Consider the following 22,495-nt stretch of genomic DNA (forward strand, 5'->3'; position numbering starts at 1 on the left):
TGGGAAGAAGTGAGACAATTACAGGAAGAAGCAGGAGATGAGGAAATGAAGCAGTGGGTAAAAGCAGGATGTGCACCAAGAGAGAAGGGTCATGTGTGGGTCTATCGGGATGGAAGACCAGTCATGCCTGATAGCATGATGTCTGCCATGGCACGGATGTATCATGGTCAGGAACACATAGGGAGAGATGCCATGGTCCGGTCATTTAAACAAACCTGGTACAATGCAAAATTCAGACTTGTAGCAGAAAGTCTTTGTCAGAGATGCCTACTATGTCAGCAATACAATCCGGGAAGAAAGACAGTAGTGAGTCTAGGAACAATAGGTCGAGAAGGAGGGCCTTTTACCAGAATGCAAGTGGATTTCATTGAGATGCCTCCCTGTAACAGACTGAGGTATGTTTTAGTTATGGTCTGTCTTTTTTCCAGATGGGTAGAGGCATTTCCAACAAGAAGAAATGATGGGATGACAGTGGCAAAATTACTTTTGAGGGACTTTATTCCTAGATTTGGGTTCCCAGTGACAATTTAATCAGACCGAGGAGGACATTTCCATAATGAGATCATAAAACTGATTTGTGAAGCATTGAATGTACGACAAAAACTACATTGTGCCTACCGACCAGAGGCTTCTGGTGTGGTGGAACAGATGAATGGTACTATCAAAAACAGAATAGGGAAAATGTGTTTAGCCACAGGTATGAAATGGCCTGATGTCTTGCCTCTGGTACTCATGACTATTATGTCAATTCCAGATAGAACTACAGGGTTAAGCCCCCATTAAATCATCATGGGACAAGCCATGCGGCACGCGTTTATACCAGTCAACAAGCTGATGACTATAACTGATGACATGGTGTTGGAATACTGTAAAAGCCTGGCTGACGCAGTTCATTCTGTGTTTCATCAGGTTGGAGCGGATGCCACCATCCTTGAAAAGAAGCCAGCCCATGATCTAAGCCCAGGGGACTGGGTGAGAATAAAAGTACACCGAAGAAGAAACTGTTTGGTTCCAAGGTGGGGAAAACCACGACAAGTCATCTTGACCACAACAACAGCTGTAAAGTGTGCTGGATTGAAAAACTGGGTCCATGCAATCCACACACTGAGAATTCCAAATCCAGTAGACAGCACAGAAAAAGAGTATTTTGATGAATCAGAATCCAGTACTGAGTCGGATGACGGAAAGCCAATAACAAAAGAAAATCCTGAAAGGGGGGAAACAGAACAAAGTCTAACATTTGTTCCCAGAAATATTTCCCTGAGAAGAAGGTTACAGATCTCCGATACCAGTTCAGACTCAGAGACTGAACAAGGCGCGCAGTGTTCTAGGGAAAACCAAAGGAAAGGACAGTGAAGAGACAATAACAGAAATTCATGAAAAGGAAGTGCCATATAAAAGAGTGAGAGAAATTCCACCTGAAACAACATATTTAGATGGACAGGTACCAGATACAGCGAGAGCGGGAAAGCTTATTGCGGAAGACCCCGAGGAGGTGTAGGGAACTCCAACATTCAGTTAGAAGCAGGGACAAGTAGTCAGCAGGAAGATTGCGTGTCGGAGATTTGAGGAGGGACAGAAGTAGGGAAAACAAGAGAAGTGGTGGAAAAAGAAACTGTTGAGAGTAAAAGACAAGTTGAAACAGAATTAGAGGAAAGCAAAGATGAAATACCTGAAGGTAGAGTTCTAAGAAAGAGAGCTTGGAGAGCTGAAAAGAATGATAAAGGAAGTAAATTGAAAAGAGCAGCAAAGGATGACGTTTGGCCGAATAAAATAAAGAAATTAAGATATCGACTGACACGAGTAAATTCATCAAGGGCTGAACAGGTGAATGAAGTGACGAGTCAGGAGAAATCAAAAGACGAAGAAACAATTGTAATTAAGGAGAGCAAAAGAGCAAGAAAACCTAACCAGAAGTATAAATCACCAGAATGGGCGTATGTGGCCCTGCCTGAAGTAAAAGAAGAGGTGGATAGCCAAGGAAATCCAGAGGTGATTGTACCAGAAGTGGTTGAGGAAGACGAAGAATTGGAAATCCTGAGAGTTATCTTGTTCGATATTGGAGCGGATGTTCAGGACATTCTGTATACAGATCACGAAGGAAAAGTGAAAGATGATGAAATGCCAAATTGAATGAGATAAGAAAACTACTGATGGAAAGACAATAAAATACGGAAAAAGACAAAAACTGGTATAACCAAATAGGTGCTTAGAGCCTTGGGTTAGAAAACTAGTTGTGAAGTAGAAGAGGCTAAGTCAAAAGACACAGTCCATTTTAGCAAAGATGGCAAACATAGATAGTAGAAAAGGTAGATGTACATTTTTGAAGAGATGGTGTAAAATGTGTTGTTGTTGTACAGGATTATTAATGCTTCTATGGAGTGTACTTGCTTTCCTGATCTCATTTAAAGTTACTTTAGGTACAATAGAAGGACATAGTGAAAACATAACTAATATAGGAAAGATTCAAAATGTAGTTCCGACTAGAATAGATAAAAACTATTTACACAAAGACAGGTCTATAACTAATTTTACTAATAATGTGTTTTTGAAATTGTTGTATGAATATGTAAAGACTGAGTGTAAGGGACTGCTATGTCTGTATGCAGTTACCTGCCTCTGTATCGGAGGGAGTGACTTATCACCATCTTCCAGTAACTTATGGAATAACATGTAGTGTAATACCTAGTCTATTTTATCAAACAGGGAAATTAGAATATTATTTTTCAGATGTAGATACTATATTTTCAAAAGTACCATCAATTAACAAGCTAAACAAGGTAAAACCTGCAAAGGTATTAGGTGAATTTTTCTTAGAGACTAAAGAACTAACATTAGAATACATATTTGAAAACAATTTAACTTGCAGTTTAAAGAAAGAGGAAAAGATATTTTTAGATATGGTTGAAGAAAGGAGACTGAAAATGCAAAGAAAGGCATCTGAAGGAAAGGTGGAGAAAACAGTCTGGGATGAAGAAATGGAAAAACACTTGAAAGGGGAAACTAGTCCAACTATGGCTTTAGATTGGCCTCAGAAAAGAAAATTGTGTATTAGAAGGAATCAAACTGCATATGAAAACTATTTTGTAGGGAATAGCGAGTGCCATGATACATACCGAATCATGGGTGGATGGGGATTTAAAGGTGGAAAAGATCCAGTTTTTCCTGGGTTATATTTCATTTGTGGGAACAGGGCATATTATCGTTTGCCAGACCATTGGTATGGCACATGTTATGTAGGCCTGGTCTTTCCGAAGATTATTCACATGGATAGAGGAGAAGATGGGGTACATAGTTTAGGTAGTCATTTAGCACGTAGTAAGAGAGATTCTTGGACAGAAATTGTGGGTGACAATTTTGAAGCACTGATACCAGCCGTGGGAATATCTCTGAATGCAAACAGAATTAGAAGACTTTCAACAGTAGTGGATCTCTTGTCAACAAGCACCGCTGGAGGATTTTTATTGGTAAACACTGAAATGGTTGCCATGCGTGCCATGGTAATGCAAAATCGACTTGCCCTTGATATATTATTGGCAAAAGAGGGTGGAGTCTGCGGAATGCTGAAAGTTCAACATTGTTGTACTTACATTCCTGATGAAAGTAAAGATTTGAAAATTTATATTAAAAATATTACAGAATTGCATGACGAAATTGCACCACTGGAGGTTGAAGGTGTTTGGGAAAATATTGGTAAGAAAATATCAGCTATTAAAGATTTCTTAGTAAATTTAGGTAGTACGTTTTTAGGTAAGATATTATTTCCATTAACATGTGTGATTTTCATAGTATTAATAATAAGATTAGGGTGTATCTGTCGTAAAAAGAAGAAAAACCAGAAAAAGTTCAATAGAGAAAATTTAAGGAGAAAAGACATGAAACAAGAGAGAGAATTTGTTGAGATAGAATTAGAGGAATTTAAGGAGAGTATGTACAAATCAGCAAAAAGAGAAGAGACAGGGGAAACTGAATTATGAACAAAAGCAAGAAATCACTTTGAAATTCCGTAAAAGAGATAAAAAATTTTGATGGTGTGGTGATATAATCGCCAAAGGGGGGATTGGTGGAACGGGTAGTACAAAATTTTGTATACCCCCCCATTTCTGTATGTTTATATTAATCCAAATAATCTCTTAATTGTAATATTATTAATCTGTTTGCAGTGATATCTAATTAACTGTATTAATGAAAGAATTACACGTGGGATTTGCATTTGCATGGCTGAACTAATTTGTATACTAATATATGTACGCATATTAATGGTAGAAAATTAGAATATTGCATGATATATGTTGCTTTTGTGATGTAACTGTATGTTGCACCAGATGACATCTTTGGGTGAATATAAACGCTTTGAATGTTGCTATCATGCTAGATAATTACATACACATAAGGGAATTAGTGAGGGTTTTACATTTTATTAGCTATTTCAATGTTTTTATTACGTTTTGTGTTTGTTTTGCTTAAGTTGACCGATTGGGCCTTCGTAAAGATGGCTGACTTTGACTTGACGGCCCTAGTCACCGTTCCACGAGGTTTCGGGTGAAGTGCGCCTGCGCCACAGCCAGCAACAAGTGGCCTCGTCCTGACCCCATGCAAGATATACCCAGCAAGGTCGCACTGGGAGAGTTGCCAAGACTATTAAATAAAAGACTGTCTTTAAAACCGGAGCCAGCAAGTGTGATGACCTAACCAAATAGACTATGTGAGAACTTCACCGAACGACCCCAAACCCACCAATCAGGACTGCCTAAAACTGATTTTTGTTACATTTTGACGTTAATTTCATTATAAAAGTTGGTAGACTAAGCGAATGAAAACCAGATATTTTCCTGATTCCTGACGTTATGCTGACGGAGAGGACGGTGACACTGCTGGACAGCTGTTTCCCTGAATCTTTAACAGACTGAATTGCTGCCTGACTTTTGATGAATTAAAGACTTTTCACGACTTGATTGACTTAGAGGACGACTAATGGCCAGATTAGGTAAATATGATGTTCCGTGGTTTGGTTTATGATTTATTAAATTTGCATTTAATTAGATAAACAAAATTATTATTTTATCAAACAAATGTGTTGGGTGATTTATTTGAAGAGATTAGATTAAGATTAAATTGAGGTGAATATCTCGAGGTTTAATAAAGGTATTCAATGTATGTTCATGTAAATTAAGCTCTTTAGGTGAAAAGGTATTCCTTTCATGTCAGCGTTTGGAAAATGTATCTCTCCTGTAAAAGCGGATCAATGAAGTGTGAGTGTTGGTGTTATGGGCCCCACCAATGAATGTATTGAGTGAATATGTTAGTATGATATTTGGTCTGTGACGAAGGGAGGATTTAAAATTCCACACTGCCACACTAGTACATTCCAAAATTCTTACAAAAGATTTGATTATTTGTAGCTCATTGGCTTGGGGACCTAAACATATGGAAACATCATTTCTCTTGTTAATAATTATCTCAGTAATTATCTTGTTTGGGGCTAATTTATCCCATCTCAAAATATATCTATACTTCCTTTGAAGAATTGGCATAGGCACAATTATTTTACTCCTTACTTTTTGCTCACCTCATGGGAAGCTATATAAACTTAGGGCATGATGACTAAAGCCCGTCATCTTAACCTTTGGTTTATTTAGATATCCCATGTAGAACTCTGAAGAGATGATGTATCAATTTCTGAACAGGAGTCTGCTCGATAAAAGGTGGGGACTGTTTCTCCCGTACTTGGATCTGTCTCATCTCTGATTTCTATTAACCAGGAGACCAGTAAGTTATTTAAAGCCTCACCATGACCTACATGGTCAAAATGGCTGAGTGACTCCCCGTTATGATCCGCAACCCCACATAAACGTGAGCCCCATCTAGAGCATCTAGTTGTGTTGAAATCCCCCACCCAGATGATTTGTAGGGGTTTGGGATAACAGTAGAGAGGTCATCCATGTTCTTTCCAAGCTCCTCTACCACTGATGCTGGGTTTGTAAAATTATTGTTATAGTAATTTATTATTAGCAGAACACTTATTTTGTTTCCTTTTACAACTAACATATGAAAATAGGGAGAACTGTTCCAAAACATCACTATTTTAAGCGTTGTTATATTCGCTACTAATGTTACGATACCACCCTTTGCCCTACCCCTAGATGATGGAAGCGCTGGGGTTTGAAATGATCAATAACCATTTATATTTATGGAATCTACCTCACATGCTTCTTTTAGACAAATAATGTGTGATTTTGCCAGTTCCTTATGCCGTTTGATTATATCTTTTTTGTTGGTATAGCCAGCTATAGTCCCAGTAAGGAGTTTGATAGAGCGCCATGTATTTCTGAAATTTGTAGGGGTGCATCATAATCACTGTTAGTCGGCACCCACATATTTTGTGGAATTTTATTAACATGTGACTTAGAATTGTAATACTAAAACAGCACCTATTAGAATGAATTAGAAATGTAACCATGTCATTTATGAAGAGCAATGTCGTAGTTAATTGGAAATGTATTTTAGTCAATGCATAATGATTGGTTTTTGTGTAATGTGATGTATTAGGTTTAAACGTGCACCATATTAAAGTCAGCACGTGTAGTTTGCTTATTCATATATGTAGAGTAATGAAATTAATGCTTATAGTGTGGAATTAGAAATGTGTGTGTAAGGTCTGATTGCATATACGTTAAGAGAAAGGCCTGTTCGTTTCTTATGTTAGCTAAATATTGTAGGACGAAAACGATTTCCCTTGGTAAGGCTTTGGGATTCAGGGATGTTAGAAAATCTCAGAGAAGTGGAAAGTTTCTCGTTCCCATGTTTCTGTTGCAGGTGCAAGGACACCTAGCTCGTTAGAGAACTAACCCTTTGTTTCAGGAGTTAGGATGGCATGAGAAGCCAATATGGGAGTATACTCGAATGCAGGGATGATACTTTCGACGGGGAAGGTGCCTGGGACCCAAGGACGAGTAAACCATCATTGGAAGGGAGACAAGTTTCAGTGGAAAACTACTGGGAGAAGACCTGGCTGAAGAGGTGTGCTGGAGGGCGTGTTCTATGTTTTTGGGATTTTGAATTAGGGACAGTGCCCCGTGGGTTGAGCAGTTGAGGTTTAGATGGGAAGCTAGAAGGAGCATCTTAGAACGAGCTCTGACAAAGTGAGTGTACTTCTAAGGAAGTCTTCACTTCTAACACCTTTTTATCCTCTCTCCTAGGAAAATGCTAAGTAGGGATGTCACCTTAGAGATAGAGTAGGGATAGACTAACTGATTTTCTTTTAGGTTAATGACTTCTAATATAGAAATTGGAGCTGTTATTGCTTGTCTAATGATTCTAGAACTGACTATTTTACTTATCCTGAGTCGGATGAGGTTCCTGCGTAGGCTTTTCTTTGTATTAGTGCCCATTTATTTCCTTAACCTCGGGTTGAGGTGCTTTATTTGCAGTTATTTTTTAGCTTTGTATTAAACCCCTAAGAATTGAGATTTGGAGTCAGTGGTCCTTAATAGATCAGTTTCGATTCGATTGAGTTTGTGTTGAAATGTGATTTCCTCCCCTCCACACTATTCAGCAGATAAAAAGATCCTGGCAACCTGAAAGGATTCTTGGTGATGGTAAGACAGATAAGAATCCGGCTTAATCGGTTGGTAGCAGAGTAGGATGGCTATCTCTGATAGTGAGGGGAGATCTAGATCAAGATAAGAGATTTTAGAGGCCCATAGAATTCAAGTGATGGTGACGCAACTGGATGGTGAGCGGCAGATGGCGGCAGCTGATGGAGACTGACGGAGAGTAGCGGTGAGGCGCAAAGCAACAGTTCGTGGTAGAGTGAGTATGAATAGGGTGATGTGTTTTGTAGATTGCGGTGTTGATTTGATTGTGTGGTGTCTTGCGAAGTTGGAATGAGAGTTGAGTGATTGTGAGATCAGGCTGTGAGCATGCGCAGCCCGGGGATTCGTAGGCTCGACGACTAGTCCAAGAAGTTGTGGTGTAGAAGACACCCAAGGTAGATTTTGTTGACCATTGAGAGGGAATCGAAAGACGTCATCGATTACCCAGACTGAGATAGGGGGAGCGAATGTATGAATGTGTGAGTAACCGGCGTTGGTCGTGGGTTGTTGTATGTGGAACTTTGAGCGTCTGAAACCTATCAGTTTAGGCGATTGTCCGGTCGTTTCGCGGACTGACAGTTGCCAGGTTTGAGGTCAACAATTTCGAGAGACTGTCATAGGCAGTCAGAGAAGTGATTGTCCGGTCGTTTCGTGGACAGATAATTACTTCAGAGTGTGAATGGGATGGACGAATGCAAGAGTGAGAAGCGAATTGTGAAGGAGGGGAACTGCTGCGAGCGGAGGAAGTGTGACGTCAGAAGGTGTTGCGCTGCGATAGGTCGGTTGGTGTGAGTCGCGCTGCTATTGGTGGATTGACATCAGGAGGTGAACGAAAATATTGTGCGCCATCAACACATTTGGTTCATTATGAAATCTTTTAAGGTTTTCCGAGAATTGTGTAGAGGTGACAGACATGTGGTTACTTGGGGAGGAGAAGAAGCCCCTCCTGAGGACACCCCAGCACATTATATGGCAACGAATGTGGGATTGCATACTATAATTTGGCTTAAAAATTGGCATAAGATGACTCATGGAGAGGGAGAACTGACTTTCCCATGATATGGTACTTTCAGGTTGGATGTGTTGTATCAGTTGAAATCTGTGATGTCTTCCTTGGGACCTCTGCCTAGACCAACCCAGTTTGAGGCACTACATGCATGGATCCGAGCAGCGTATGATAGGAAAAGAGACAGAAGTCAGGAAAGAGTGAAGAAGTCAATCAGGGCATTCCAAGATGTGAGGTGGGATGCGTTAGAGAAAAGGTGGAGAGTGGAAACGATTGAGGGGGATAGATTGTACCCACAACTAGAGAAAACAGAAAGTGCGAAGGCAAAGAGTGTAGAAGAGGATGACAGTGATACGGATGACAGCTTGGTAGAGAGGTTGTTGTCGGAAAGACCGCCTCCGTTCAATCCAGATTCCTACAAAGGAAAGTTGACCCCAGCAGTAGGGAAAATCTCAGCAGGAACGTGAGAATCCAGTCTTTAGCAAGTACAGAAGCTGTGGGATGTGCGAGGTTACCGGATGCTTTAAAAGCACCAGTTACTATTGGACCCATAGTTTCAATCTATAACCCAGATCAAGAGAAAGTTGGTAGTCTGGCACAATCAACTGCTGGATCAAGGAATGCTGCTGAAGGAAGCGGTACAGTGAGTGAGATGGAACAAGCTCCAAGACCTATAGAATGGAGTACGCCATTGCCAGCCACCACAGACTCCTCTAGAGGACAGGTGGATGTGAGACCGGTAACACCAAGGTCTTTGGCCGAGTCGAGATCGGATCTGAGAATGTGGGTACCACCTGCGAGGAATCCGAATGGTAGGATAACGGGGAATGGTGAACTAGATAAGTTGGGTAACAGATCAGGATCTAGGAACGCGTCAAAGGAGAGTAGGTCGAGAGATCAGAGCTGCGAGGGGAATGAACGCTATGGAACACCTTGTTGAGAACCATTGAGAGGTGCCGTGAGGGCACGAATGTTAGATGTAGTGAGGTTGAAAGCAGAAGTGGATGAAATATTCAATGGGAATTTGCCTTTGGACAGGATAGAGATCTATGAACAAGATGAGTTGCTTTTTGTAGCCAAGGATGTGACTCGTAAGGCAAGGACTGCACATGAGAAATTGACTGATTTGGCCAAGAAGTACGAGGTAGATCTGTCTAAGACAAAGTCATTGCAGGGGAGCCATAGGTTGCAGTATAGCAACCAAGAATTGGAAGAAAAGAGGGTTATAGGACTGAGGACACACATCAGAGACCTGATTGTAGGGATGCGTGCATGGATCATGCTTGACAAATGGGAGGAAAGGTGGTCTAAGAAGAAGAGTTCCAAAAGGACTGTATGAGAGACGCCACCTCCAGGTGGAGGGACGCTAGGCATAGGGAATTACCCTTTACGAGAGGTACAAAATGGAGGGTACGTGCATGTGCCTTGGAGTAGGGGTGATTTGGCTGCATTTACGAATGATTTTCCTCGGCTGAGGGAGAAACCTGTATAATGGTACAAGCAGGTTGATCGCTTTGTTAAAATCTCGAAAGTGTTGCCTTAGATTCTAAGGGCATGGGACAGTTTATTTAGAAGTTTGTATTGGGATTGAGGCCAGAGGTTAGTCTCGTGATACAGCATCATTTGATCTGCTGGCAGAACAAGCTGGTAGATGAAATCTTGCGGTATGCCAAATACTGCAGTGATGAGGTAGATTCGAAGCACAGGAAGTTGAAAGATAAACTGATGCTTGTCCAGATGCAAACAGCCCAAGTTCAGCCTAACGCAGGGACGTTAGGAAGGAGACAGGGAAACACCCAAGGAGGGAATCAGAATGTGCAAGGTCAGGGAAGTGCAAAGTCTGTTGATCCAATGACAGGAGTGGATGTGGCGACATTGAAAAAGACCACTGCGTGTCATCTTTGTCACCAGATTGGACATTGGAAGCGCGAGTGTCCCTTGAACCCGATTAATCAAGTGCATCAGGAGGTAGAGATAGCTTAGGTACCTCTACCTGAAGCGGTCCATACGGTACTAGACCAAGGTCGATGAAAGGGGGGCGTTCTGTCCGCAGGTACAAGTTCCCCAGCCACCGAGGGTTCAGCAGGGAATCCGGACTTACCAACAGATGCCTCTGTTTGAAGGGTATGATGAGTTCAGCTCAGACCCGTTTGCATGACGGTGCCTGAGGGGAGAGGAAGACTGCACACTTGGAGCAGTCTTGGAGGTAGACCAGAGGGGACAATTTGTGGAAGCAGATGTTGATGGTCACCCTACCACCTTTTTGGTTGACACTGGTGCTACCCGTTCTACTGTGAGATCAGCAGTAGTCCCTAACCTACCCCTGTCGGGACAATCGATCCAAGTTGTTGGAGTAGCGAACAAGAAAATGACTAGTCCGTTAACAGAGCCGATCCCTGTGAGAATAGGAACTTTCCGAGATCGACACCAGTTTGTGGTGTGTGACTCAAGTCCAGTATGCCTGTTAGGAAGAGATCTATTGTGCAAGTTAAACTTCACCATCTATGCACTCCTAAGGAAGTCGAAGTACAGACGAAGGATGACGATGCGACCTTTAAGGTTGCCAATCAGCACTTGTATATAGAAATGTACCCAGCGCTGACAGTGGAAGAGCTTCCACTTGATCTGAGAGATTCTGTGTCACACGAGGTGTGGGACTTCACCGGAGAAGAGATTGGGTTGATCAAAGGAGTAGAGCCAGTGAATATTCAGGTCAAGCAGAATGTAGAATTTCCTAGGACGCCCCAGTATAATTTGTCACCCGAGACTATTGCAGGAATCAAACCTGTAATCGAGTCCATGATCAAGCAGGGAATTCTGAAAGAGATTATGGGTAGTCCCTGTAATTCACCCATTATGGGATTACAGAAACTGAGCGGGAAGTTTAGGATCGTGCAAGACCTGCAAAAGGTCAACACGATAGTTGTTCCATGTTGTCCAGTGGTACCGAATCCATCTGTGATACTGTTTCAGATTCCATGCGAAGCTAAGTGGTTTACGGTGATTGATCTGTGTCAGGCATTCTTCTCGATACCACTTCATGATGAAAGTCAATTTCTTTTTGCTTTCCGGATGGAAAATCATCGTGTGTTAACGTGGTGTAGTATCCCTCAAGGGTATACAGAGAGTCCATCGATCTTTAATCAGATCTTAAAGAAGAATCTTGAGAGTCTCGTGTTGCCGCAGAACTCAGTTCTTGTGCAATACATCACCGACTTGCTTATTGCGTCAGAAACGGAAGACACTTGCAGGATCAATACTATCGTTCTACTGAATCATTTGGCAGAGAATGGACACAAAGTGTCTCCAAACAAATTGCAGTACTGTCTGAGCGAAGTGCAGTATTTGGATCACAGAATTGAGAAGGGCAAGAGGAAGGTGTCGCTAGATCGCATTGAGGCAATTATGAACATGCCCGTGCCTACCACCCAGAGAGAGGTCAGAATGTTCCTGGGGATGGTTGGCTACTGTCGCCAATGGATTCCCAATTTCTCTTTTGAGGAAAAGCCTTTACAGCGGCTGACACACAAGGATGTGAGTGATCCGGTATCATGGGACAATGACTGTTTGATGTCATTTTTAAAGCTGAGAGGGGCTATGTGTTGTGCTCCGGCTTTGGGAAGGCTTTCTCATTGTTCTGTTGCGAGAGAGAAGGTTGTGCATTGTCAGTTTTGACTCAGAATCATGGAGGTGTCCGTAGACCAGTTGCCTACTTTTCAGCTACTTTAGATCCAGTAGCTTCTGCGTTGCCCGGATGTCTCAAATCTGTTGCTGCAACAGGTGTCAGTATTGAAAGATCTGAGAGTATTGTGATGGGACACCCCTTGACTGTTTACGTGCCCCATTCTGTTGAGTTGTTAATGACAAGGACCAAAACACAGCACCTCACAAACAACAGATTGACACGCTATGAGCAAGTTATACTTGCAGCAGAAAATGTGACTTTGAGGAGGTGTTCTGTTTTGAATCCTGCGACATTGATGTCTATTCCAAATGCAGATGATGAAGATTCTGAGGATCATGATTGTCTTGATGTGACTGAACTATGCACCAAACCAAGACCGGACATTGTCGATGAACCACTCCCTGACCCTGATGAAATTTTCTTTGTGGACAGTTCATGCTTAAGGGACAATGTTGGTTGACTAAGAGCAGCGTTTGCTGTATGTACCATCACAGGAGTTGTTGAGGCTGCTTGTTTAGAAGGAGTACACTCCGCACAGATAGCTGAAATCATTGCTTTGACCCGTGCCTGTTTAGCTGCTGATCAGATTCGGATAACGATCTACACTGACAGTCAGTACGGGTTTGGTGTGGTTCATGACTCTGGGCAGTTATGGTCACAGAGAGGTTTCATGACAACGTCAGGTTCACCCATCAGAAATGGGGAATATGTGAGACAGTTGTTGGAGACATTACAGTGTCCCAAGGAAATTGCAGTTGTCAAATGTTCTGCTCATGGGAAAGGGACTGATTTTTTTTCGTTGGGTAATAATTATGCGGACGAAGTTGCCCGCTTCTGTGCAGAACAGGGATGCATATTTACAGGAGGTTACACTGGAGAGAGCCAAGAAAGAACCGAGGTCAGCATGATGTTAGCCATGGAAGACACTTGGGAGGAACTAAAATGATTGCAGGATGAGGTTACCGACCAGGAACGAGATGGCTGGATAAGGTCGGGATGTGAGAAGGGAGATGTGGATGTGTGGGTCTCAAGTGATGGTCGAGCTGTGTTACTGGAAAGTTTGTTGAACCCAATGGCAAGGCTGATACATGGTGCAGTACATCTTGGCAGAGATGCAATGGTGCGAGTGTTTAGACAAACATGGTACAAGTCGAAGTTTCGTGCGGTTGCTGAAGCTGTATGTCAGAGATGTGTTACGTGCCAACAGATGAATGCAGGGAAAAAGACTGTGGTCACCTTGAGTCCTATTGGAAGGTCAGGAGGACCTTTCAACAGGATGCAGTTGGATTTCATTGAGATGCCAAAATGTAATGGGTTGAGATACATTTTAGTTGTGGTGTGTGTTTTCTCAAGATGGTGGAGGCTTACCCAACACGTAGAAGTGACACTCTCACTGTAGCTAAGTTGTTGTTGAGGGAGCTTATCCCGAGGTTCGGGTTCCCGACCTCTTTGGAATTAGATAGAGGAACACATTTCCACAGCGAAATCATGAAATTGCTTTGTGCTGCATTGAATGTGGATCAGAGATTACATTGTAGCTATCGACCTGAGGTTTCTGGGATTGTGGAGCAGGTTAATGGAATTTTGAAAGCACGGATTGAAATTTTTTTTTACCTCGACGTCCCTGAAATGGCCTAATGCATTGCCTTAGGTCCTTATGAGTCTGCAGTGTCCCAGACAGGAGAACTGGGTTAGCGCCACACGAAATTTTGATGGGGAGGGCAATGCGACTGCCAGCAATACCAGCTACCGCTCTAATTAGCATCACTGATGACTTGATTCTCGATTACTGCAAAGGACTGGCTGATGTGGTCCGTTCTGTGTCTCAGCAGGTGCAAGCAGCAACTGTTCCAGCCTCAAGTGACCTGTGCCACGACCTGTATCCGGGGGATTGGGTGCTTGTTCGTAAACACGTGAGGAAGAGTTGCCTGGATGTTCGGTGGCACGGCCAGTACCAGGTGATACTGGTCATGAACACAGCAGTGAAGTGTGGAGGGTTGCCGAACTGGGTGCATGCCTCCCATACCCGCAGAGTTCCAGCCCCTTTCGAAGAAACAGCCCTTCTCGTGAATGAAAATCCAGCTGAGGTGGCAGGGCCATCTGAGAGGACAAGTCAAGCTGTGAGGGGTGCTGACGCGCTGGTTGTGCACTGGATCTGGCTGAAAGGGGTTGTGACAATCAGAGCCCCGAATTTGACTCAGACGGAGAAAGTATTGCTGTGGGTGGAGTAGAGTCAAATTCAGCCGAAGAAGGAAGTAGTGCACAGGGCACTCAGGGAGAGCGCAGAACTGCGACGAGAGCAGAAGTGGTTTGGCCTGTGAGTCAGAGGTGGCTGAACCTGAGGTTGGCACCTGAGAGAGATCTTGCCCCAGTCTCTGAAACATCTGAATCTGAACAGAGTGACGAAGAACAAGCTCGGGTGGCCTGAGGAGGTTCAGGAGAGCAAGAGTGCCATGTCAGAGGTACGCCACACCAGAGTGGATGTACGTTATGACTGATGCCAGGAGTGGTGAGTTAGGGGAGGTTCGTGACTGTGGTCAGCAAGATCCCGAACATGAAAATCAATGTGGGATTGGTGGTCCCAGGTCTCGAAATCGAGGAAGTACTGACCCTAACAGTTCCGAATCCCCCACTTCTGAGTAAGGTCCATGAACTGATACTGCAAAGATTGGTCTTTCCAACGTTTGGGTTTGAGGCACCGACCCATGAAGTGATCATTCTTCGTCTTGAACTCTTGCAACATGTTTTAGAGATTCTGGGATCTGATCTTATTTTGGAATGAAGGTGAACTTGTTGTTAATAAGAGTCTATAAAGAAGATAACCCAGGCCCGAGTGGAAGAAGAATACATTTAGGGACTTTCCGCAGAGATAACGAAGAGGGCTATTGAAGTCTTTTTGTGGACTGTGTAAATAAGGAACTGAAATTGCAAAGGGGATTTCCAGCTCTTGAGTATTGTTCGAACTGGTTAGCAAGCAACGTTTAGAGGAGAAAAGAGACTCTAATTGTTTGCTGCTGAAACCAAGACTTTTTGAGAACTTTACGAGATCATGGATGCTGGAGATACCCATCGTAGATCCAAATTAGTAGTAGGTACACTTGTAGGTGGAGTGATGGTCTCTATAATCATAGTAGTTGTAGTTTCATATAGTGTCACACATGAGTAGGGAGCGGAGGTACAGGGGACACCTACACCTACCACTTCTAGCCAAAAGGAGGTCACCATAGGAGCTGAAAGAGCTTTACTAAATGAAGAAAGTCGTAGATTTCACATAGATTTGTCTAAAGGTGATTTTAAGCTTAATGTGTATGCAAGGCTGCTATATGAGTATGTGGCTGCGATGGGTGCAAAGGACTGCTATGTATGTATGCAGTTACCTGCCTCAGTGGACGAGAGTATCAGATATCACCATCTTCCACTGACGTATGGGATTTCCTGTAGTTTATTGCTTAGTATTTTTTACGAAAGAGGTCAGTTTGAGTATTTCAAATTACGATGCAGTGCTTCCCGAGGTTCCAGCTTACAAGCATCTGAACAAGTACGACTATTACAAGTCAGACGACAGACTTAGGAAGTACTTCGTACCGTCCTTGGAACTGGATTTGGCTTATGCTCTTCGGCATAACGTGACCTGTTCATTATCAGATGTAGAAAATAAGTTTGTAGATCAGGTAGAAGATAGATATAGAAAACTAACACAGACCCGACATACAGGAAATAGTCCAGTAGATTGGACTGAAGAAGAGAGATCTCACAGAGCTAGAGGAAGATATGGTCCTATAGCATTGGACAAGGAACAGAGAGGGAAGTTGTGTGTGAGACGTTACCAGACCTACTATGAAAAAGTCCCGGTGGGTCAGAGTACATGTGATCATATTTTCACCATGGAAGATTCTGCTAAGAACTTCTTGCAAGGCTCTGTGCAAGTGATTCCAACTGTTTATTATGTGTGTGGAAAGAATGCCTATGTCAGGTTGCCTCCTAATTGGTATGGTACGTGCTATTTGGGAATTATTTTTCCAAAGATTTACCATGCAGAGGATTTGGAGCTTTTGGAGGATGGGCAGCATTCGAGAGTGAAGAGAGCTGAGAGTGCAGGAGCAGTGATTGGAGATGTCTTCGGAGCAATGATACCGAGTTTGGGTGTGGTTTTGAATGATGTGAAGATCAGACGATTGGCGACTGTGGTTGATGAGTTGTCGATGAATACAGCAAAATCACTGTTACTTGTGGATGGAGAGATGTTATCGATAAGGACGATGGTTTTGCAGAACCGCCTTGCTTTAGATGTATTATTAGCAAAAGAGGGCGGGGTCTGTAAATTATTGAAGGTCCAGGAATGTTGTACGTATATTCCAGATAACAGCAAGGATCTGGAGAAATATATAAGCAACATTACTACGATCCACCATGAGATAGAGGATTTGACTGAGGAGGGTGTTTGGGAAAAGGTTGGTAAAGGATTTAGTCAGGTGGAAAGGTGGTTTGCCAATTTGGGGAAAGGGTTCCTTGGCTTTGTGTTAAGACCATTCATCATCGTTGTGGTTTGCTTGTGGGGATTTATCAGAGCTTATAAGTGGTATAAAGGAAACAGAGTTGAGAGAGCTCTTAGCGCGAGTGAAATGAGAATGGCCAGACTGCAGGACAGTCAATATCAGAACCTTAAGGATATGGAGAGACTCCGACGGGGGAGGATGGCAACAAGTACTGTTTAGGTCGGTTCTTTCTCCAAGGGAATTGTGAAATGGTGTGATGACACTAGTCATCAAAGGGGGGGAACTGATAGAGTGCCATGTATTTCTGAAATTTGTAGGGGTGCATCATAATCACTGTTAGTCGGCACCCACATATTTAGTGGAATTTTATTAACATGTGACCTAGAATTGTAATACTAAAACAGCAACTATTAGAACGAATTAGAAATGTAACCATGTCATTTATGAAGAGCAATGTTGTAGTTAATTGAAAATGTATTTTAGTCAATGCATAATGATTGGTTTATGTGTAATGTGATGTATTCGATTTAAATGTGCACCATATTAAAGTATGCACGTGTAGTTTGCTTATTCATGTATGTAGAGTAATGAAATTAATGCTTATAGTGTGGATTTAGAAATGTGTGTTTAAATTGTGTAAGGCCTGATTGCATATACGTTAAGAGAAAGGCCTGTTTGTTTCTTATGTTCGCTAAATATTGTAGGCCGAAAACGATTTCCCTTGGTAAGCCTTTGGGATTCAGGGATGTTAGAAAATCTCAGAGAAGTGGAAAGTTTCTCGTTCCCATGTTTCTGTTGCAGGTGCAAGGACACCTAGCTCGTTAGAGAACTAACCCTTTGTTTCAGGAGTTAGAATGGCATGAGAAGCCAATATGGGAGTATACTGGAATGCAGGGATGACACTTTAGGCAGTGAAGGTGCCTGGGACCCAAGGATGAGTAAACCATCGTTGGAAGGGATACAAGTTTCAGTGGAAAACTACTGGGAGAAGACCTGGCTGAAGAGGTGTGCCGGAGGGCGTGTTCTACGTTTTTGAGATTTTGAATTAGGGACAGTGCCCCGTGGGTTGGCCAGTTGAGGTTTAGATGGGAAGCTAGAAGGAGCATCTTAGAATGCGTTCTGACAAAGTGAGTGTACTTCTAAGGAAGTCTTCACTTCTGACACCTTTTTATCCTCTTGCCTGGGAAAATGCTAAGTAGGGATGTCACCTTAGAGATAGAGTAGGGATAGACTAACTGATTTTCTTTCAGGTTAATGACTTCTAATATAGAAATTGGAGCCGTTATTGCTTGTCTAATTATTCTGGAACTGACTATTTTACTTATCCTGAGTCGGATGAGACTCCTGCGTAGACTTTTCTTTGTATTAGTGCCCATTTATTTCCTTAACCTCGTGTTGAGGTGCTTGTATGTGCAGCTATTTTTAGCCTTGTAATAAACCCCTAAGAATTGAGATTTGGAGTCAGTGGTCCTTAATAGATCAGTTTCGATTTGATTGATTATGTGTTGAAATGTGATTTCCCCCCTCCACACTATTTAGCAGATAAAAAGATCCTGGCGACCTGAAAGGATTCTTGGTGATGGTAAGGCAGATAAGAATCCGGCTTAATCAAGTTCAAGGTTGTTTTCGCTTCTTCTGAGCAGGGTTTCCTGTGCATTAATAGTTCCTATCATGCCCATTTCCGCCTCAGGCCTCTGTGTCAGTACTTCTATCACGCCATATACTGTGGACTGCTTTACTGTGTAGCTCCCTGTATCACCATCGCCCTCGTTTATGGATTGAGCCACCTGAGTGGGAGTTGTGAGTCAATCGCAACTATCTAAATTCCCCAATGTGGCATATCTATTTCTAGTAGGTATGTCTGAGGTACCCATCTGTATGGGCCAAGTTAAACAGCCAATTTTGTTAATGAATTCATTGTGCGTCAAATTAAAGTAGGGATGAGGGGGTTTATAAAAGAAGCTCAGCGGAACAGAGTATATCTGAGAGCACAGTGTGGGGGCTCAGGGGAGTTGATTTAGCATATCACCTACTATTCGTGACTTATCAAAATTCAATACAGCGCAATCACCCTCCATTGTTTTTGTCGTCAGGCCTACCCATGATATTCTTCTGGCCATAATCAGATGGTTCTGTATGAAGTGGCAGGTTCTGGTAAAGCTAGTTTTCCAATGCCGAGCCTTAGCCATAAGTTGATCAGTGGATTCCTGTTGATTTAATTTTAAAACTGGAATGTTCACATGGGGTTCCATGAGTTTTATAGGTTGTATTATAGGGCCCTCTCCATTCGAGACTTGAGAATTGGCAGAGAGCAACTCCTGTAATGTTTGCTCAATTGTAGCTAAACGCTGGGTAATGGGTTGTAGCAACTGAGTGAAATTGTCACATATTTGATCAGATATTTCGGCCCTTGCCATAGTTGGGAATGGTATATCATTGGCTGATCTTGCAATTTGCCATTGGGATGTGTCAATAGGGTCTTTCTTGCTCTTTTTGATGAAATAGGCGGAAGGTATTTAGTAGCACCTCTTTTCCGTTTGGTGGTAAAGTCATTTACCACATTTGTTACAGGAATTGTAACGCTTGGATTTGTCTGACTAGAAATAGGTGGCTCGGGGATACAATCCTTTAACACCCCCTCTGACAGATTTACTGTTTTAGAATCAAAATTAGAAATCAGAAACTGTTCATTTTCACAGGGCCCACTCCCCAACGAGAGTCTTTTTTCAGTCATGGCAATCTCTAGAGACGTCATTATTACCCCCTGTTGTTGATAGGTTTGTCTTCTTCTTTCCCATCCTTAAACCGAAGTCTGATTATCGATGGAATTTCAGGTGTTAGAGAGGGGGCCCAACCCAGCCTCTTCCAGGATACAACGGGCGTGGACAGGCCTGCCCTTTGCCAGGGTGTGTCCCCGCGCGCATCCCACGGGCTTGCGGCATACTTTTGAGCACGAGGTCAGCAGGGGCTGGTGGGAGGTGTAGTTCCTCCCCAGCAGTGCAAGACACGGCTCTCACCCCCAGGATTGATTCCCATCAGGTTATTACAGGTACTATAGGCTCGCGGTGCGCTTTTGAGTCCGAGGTTAGCAGGAGCAGGGGATGATGGGAGGTGTAGTTCCTCCCCAGCAGTGCAAAGCAGCAGGGCACGGCTCTCACCCCCGGCATTGATTCTCAGCAGGTTACAGGTACTACGAGCTTGCTGCGCGATTTTGAGAGCGAGGTCAGCAGGGGCTGGTTGGAGGTTTAGTTCCTCCCCGGAGGTGCACGGCAGCAGGGCATGGCTCTCACCCCCAGCGTTGATTCCCTGCAGCTAAAATTGCGTAACTGATGGTTGCCCAGTCTGCATGGGTCATTGCGGCCAGAATGGAGGGTCGAATGCCCAGGAGAATCGTAGGATAGGAGTGGGGAGTGGGTAGCCTACGATGTCTTTAATTTGGCCCAGTATCTCCTTCCTGTACGTAGTAATCACTCTGCAAGCCCACCATATGTGACAAAAGTCCCCTTGCCCTCCCCACAGTGCCAGCAAAGGGGGAAAACATCAGAATAAATGGTGGGTAGACAGGCTGGTTAATAATACCATTGAAACATCAATTTATATGCAGTCTCACTAAGGGAGAGACTGCAATAGGTTTTGGGTATGTCCCGCCGCAGTGTGTACCATTGTTTAGGTGGTATTTCTACCTTTATGGTGTTGTGCCACGTATATTGATACTTATGGGTGCGAGTCGGCATAGAATGTTGTAGTACACGATTAGTCCTTGTGAGCCATCATAAGCTCGAACAAGTTTTTCAAATAAAGTGTGGGGGCGAATAACTGCCGGGTAGACCGAGGGGTCCAGCCCCCAGTGCCATAGCTGATGATATTGGAGTCGCATGGTGCCTGGGAGTTTGAATTCCGCCCTACATTTGTCAAAAGCTTTCATGACATTGCCCGAAAAGAGTTCCGGAACGTCCGACAGTCCACCTCACTCAAACAGCGGAAGGCAAAAAGCGGAGGCCTTGGGGGAAACTCTGGGTTGCGACCAATAAGCGTATGGGGAGAAGGGAAAGTAGTTAGTTCTCTCTTAATAGCTAACTTGTCCCGGATCTCCAACACTGTCCCGGTAGGAGTGGCAACACATGCACTGCGCGGTTGAGCATGCTTGGGCACACAGGCAAGGTCCCACAGGGGCCTACACAGCATGGTCAATGTGGAAACAGTGTCTCTCGCTTTCCCAAACCACCCACTCAGAAACATATAGCAAATGAGCTGCCCAGTAGTACTCCAAGAGATTTGGGCACGCTAGGTCGCCCCTGTCTCGCAGCAACAGTAGTAAGGAATGGGCTACTCGGGGTTGTCTCCCATTCCATATAAAAGTGTGAATATCCCGCTGTAGACGTAAGATATCTTCCTGTGGGATTGACGTAGGCAGTGTCTGGAATAGGTAGAGGATCCTCTGAAGCACATTCATTTTTATGACGTTCATGCACCCCAGCCTGGAGATATGAAAAAGTTTCAATCTCTGAAAATTAATCAGGATGGAGTGACAAAGGTCAGGCCTGTTGGCTCGAGACCAGGAAGTAAGCGTGGGGGTAATATTGAGGCCCAAGTATTTGATGGCATCCGAAGACCATTGGAAAGGTGCTAGGTGCTGCAGGGTTATTACATTGTGGGCAGGTATAGTTAGATTAACGGATGACTTAGCCATAAAATCTTGAAGCCAGAGACAGCCTCATAGGCCTGCAAGCACACCAAGACACTGGGCAGAGACCCCTCTGGTTGAGAGAGTGTGAGGAGGAGATAATTCGCAAACAGGCATATTTTATGCGTCTGGCCACCAAAGAGTATGCCTTTCACAGTGTCTGTATCGTGGATTTTGATAGCGAGAGGTTCAACCGCCAGGGAAAAAAGTAAGGGCAATAGCGGGCACGCATTTCGCGTGCCCCAATGAATAAGTACAGGTCTCATGGATTGTCCTTTAACACAGAGACTAGCCACGGGAGCCACGTATGAAGTCATAATCTTAGAGATTAAGCGCATTCCCAACCCTATTTTAATCAGCACTGTATAGAGGTAAGACCAGTTCACCCTATCTAAAGCCTTCTCTGCCTCAAGCGAGAGGAGGCACGCAGAAATGTCAAAACTATGCGACTTTTCCACCAAGTGTGTGATGCGGCGTATATTGTCTGCCCCCTGCCTGTGGCGGATGAAGCCCACCTGATGCGGGCTAATGAGGCCCGGGAGGTACGGTTTAAATCTAGCAGCTATTATTGTGGTGAAGAGCTTAGCATCCATATTGAGTAAGGCTATGGGGTGGTAAGAGGAACATAGGCCCGGTCCTTTACCTGCTTTCAGTATGAGAGAGCTCTCAGCAGCCGCCATCGTAGGCGTAAGGCCCGTTTCCTGCATGAAGGAATTAAAGAGTTGTAGTAAATGGTCCTGAGATTGGGGTAGAAAGTGCCAATAGAAGAGGATCGGAAGTCCATTAGGCCCAGACGTCTTACAAGAGAAGGGCCCAGACCATGGAACACAATTCTTCAGCGGTAATCGGTTTATCTAGAAGGGCAGCGTGGTTCGAGTGCAAGGGGTCCCACTCACATTCAGCTAAGTAGGAGTAAAGCAGCGTGGGGAAAGGATCCTCCTGGGAGTGCAACCTTTTGTAGTAAGCATGAAAGGCCTCCCGTTTGTCCCTTTCACCATTACCCATCCCATGTCGTCCGTCTGAATCTTG

The sequence above is a fragment of the Triturus cristatus genome, chromosome 1_2 (assembly GCF_964204655.1).
Source record: "Triturus cristatus chromosome 1_2, aTriCri1.1, whole genome shotgun sequence".
Classification (NCBI taxonomy): domain Eukaryota; kingdom Metazoa; phylum Chordata; class Amphibia; order Caudata; family Salamandridae; genus Triturus; species Triturus cristatus.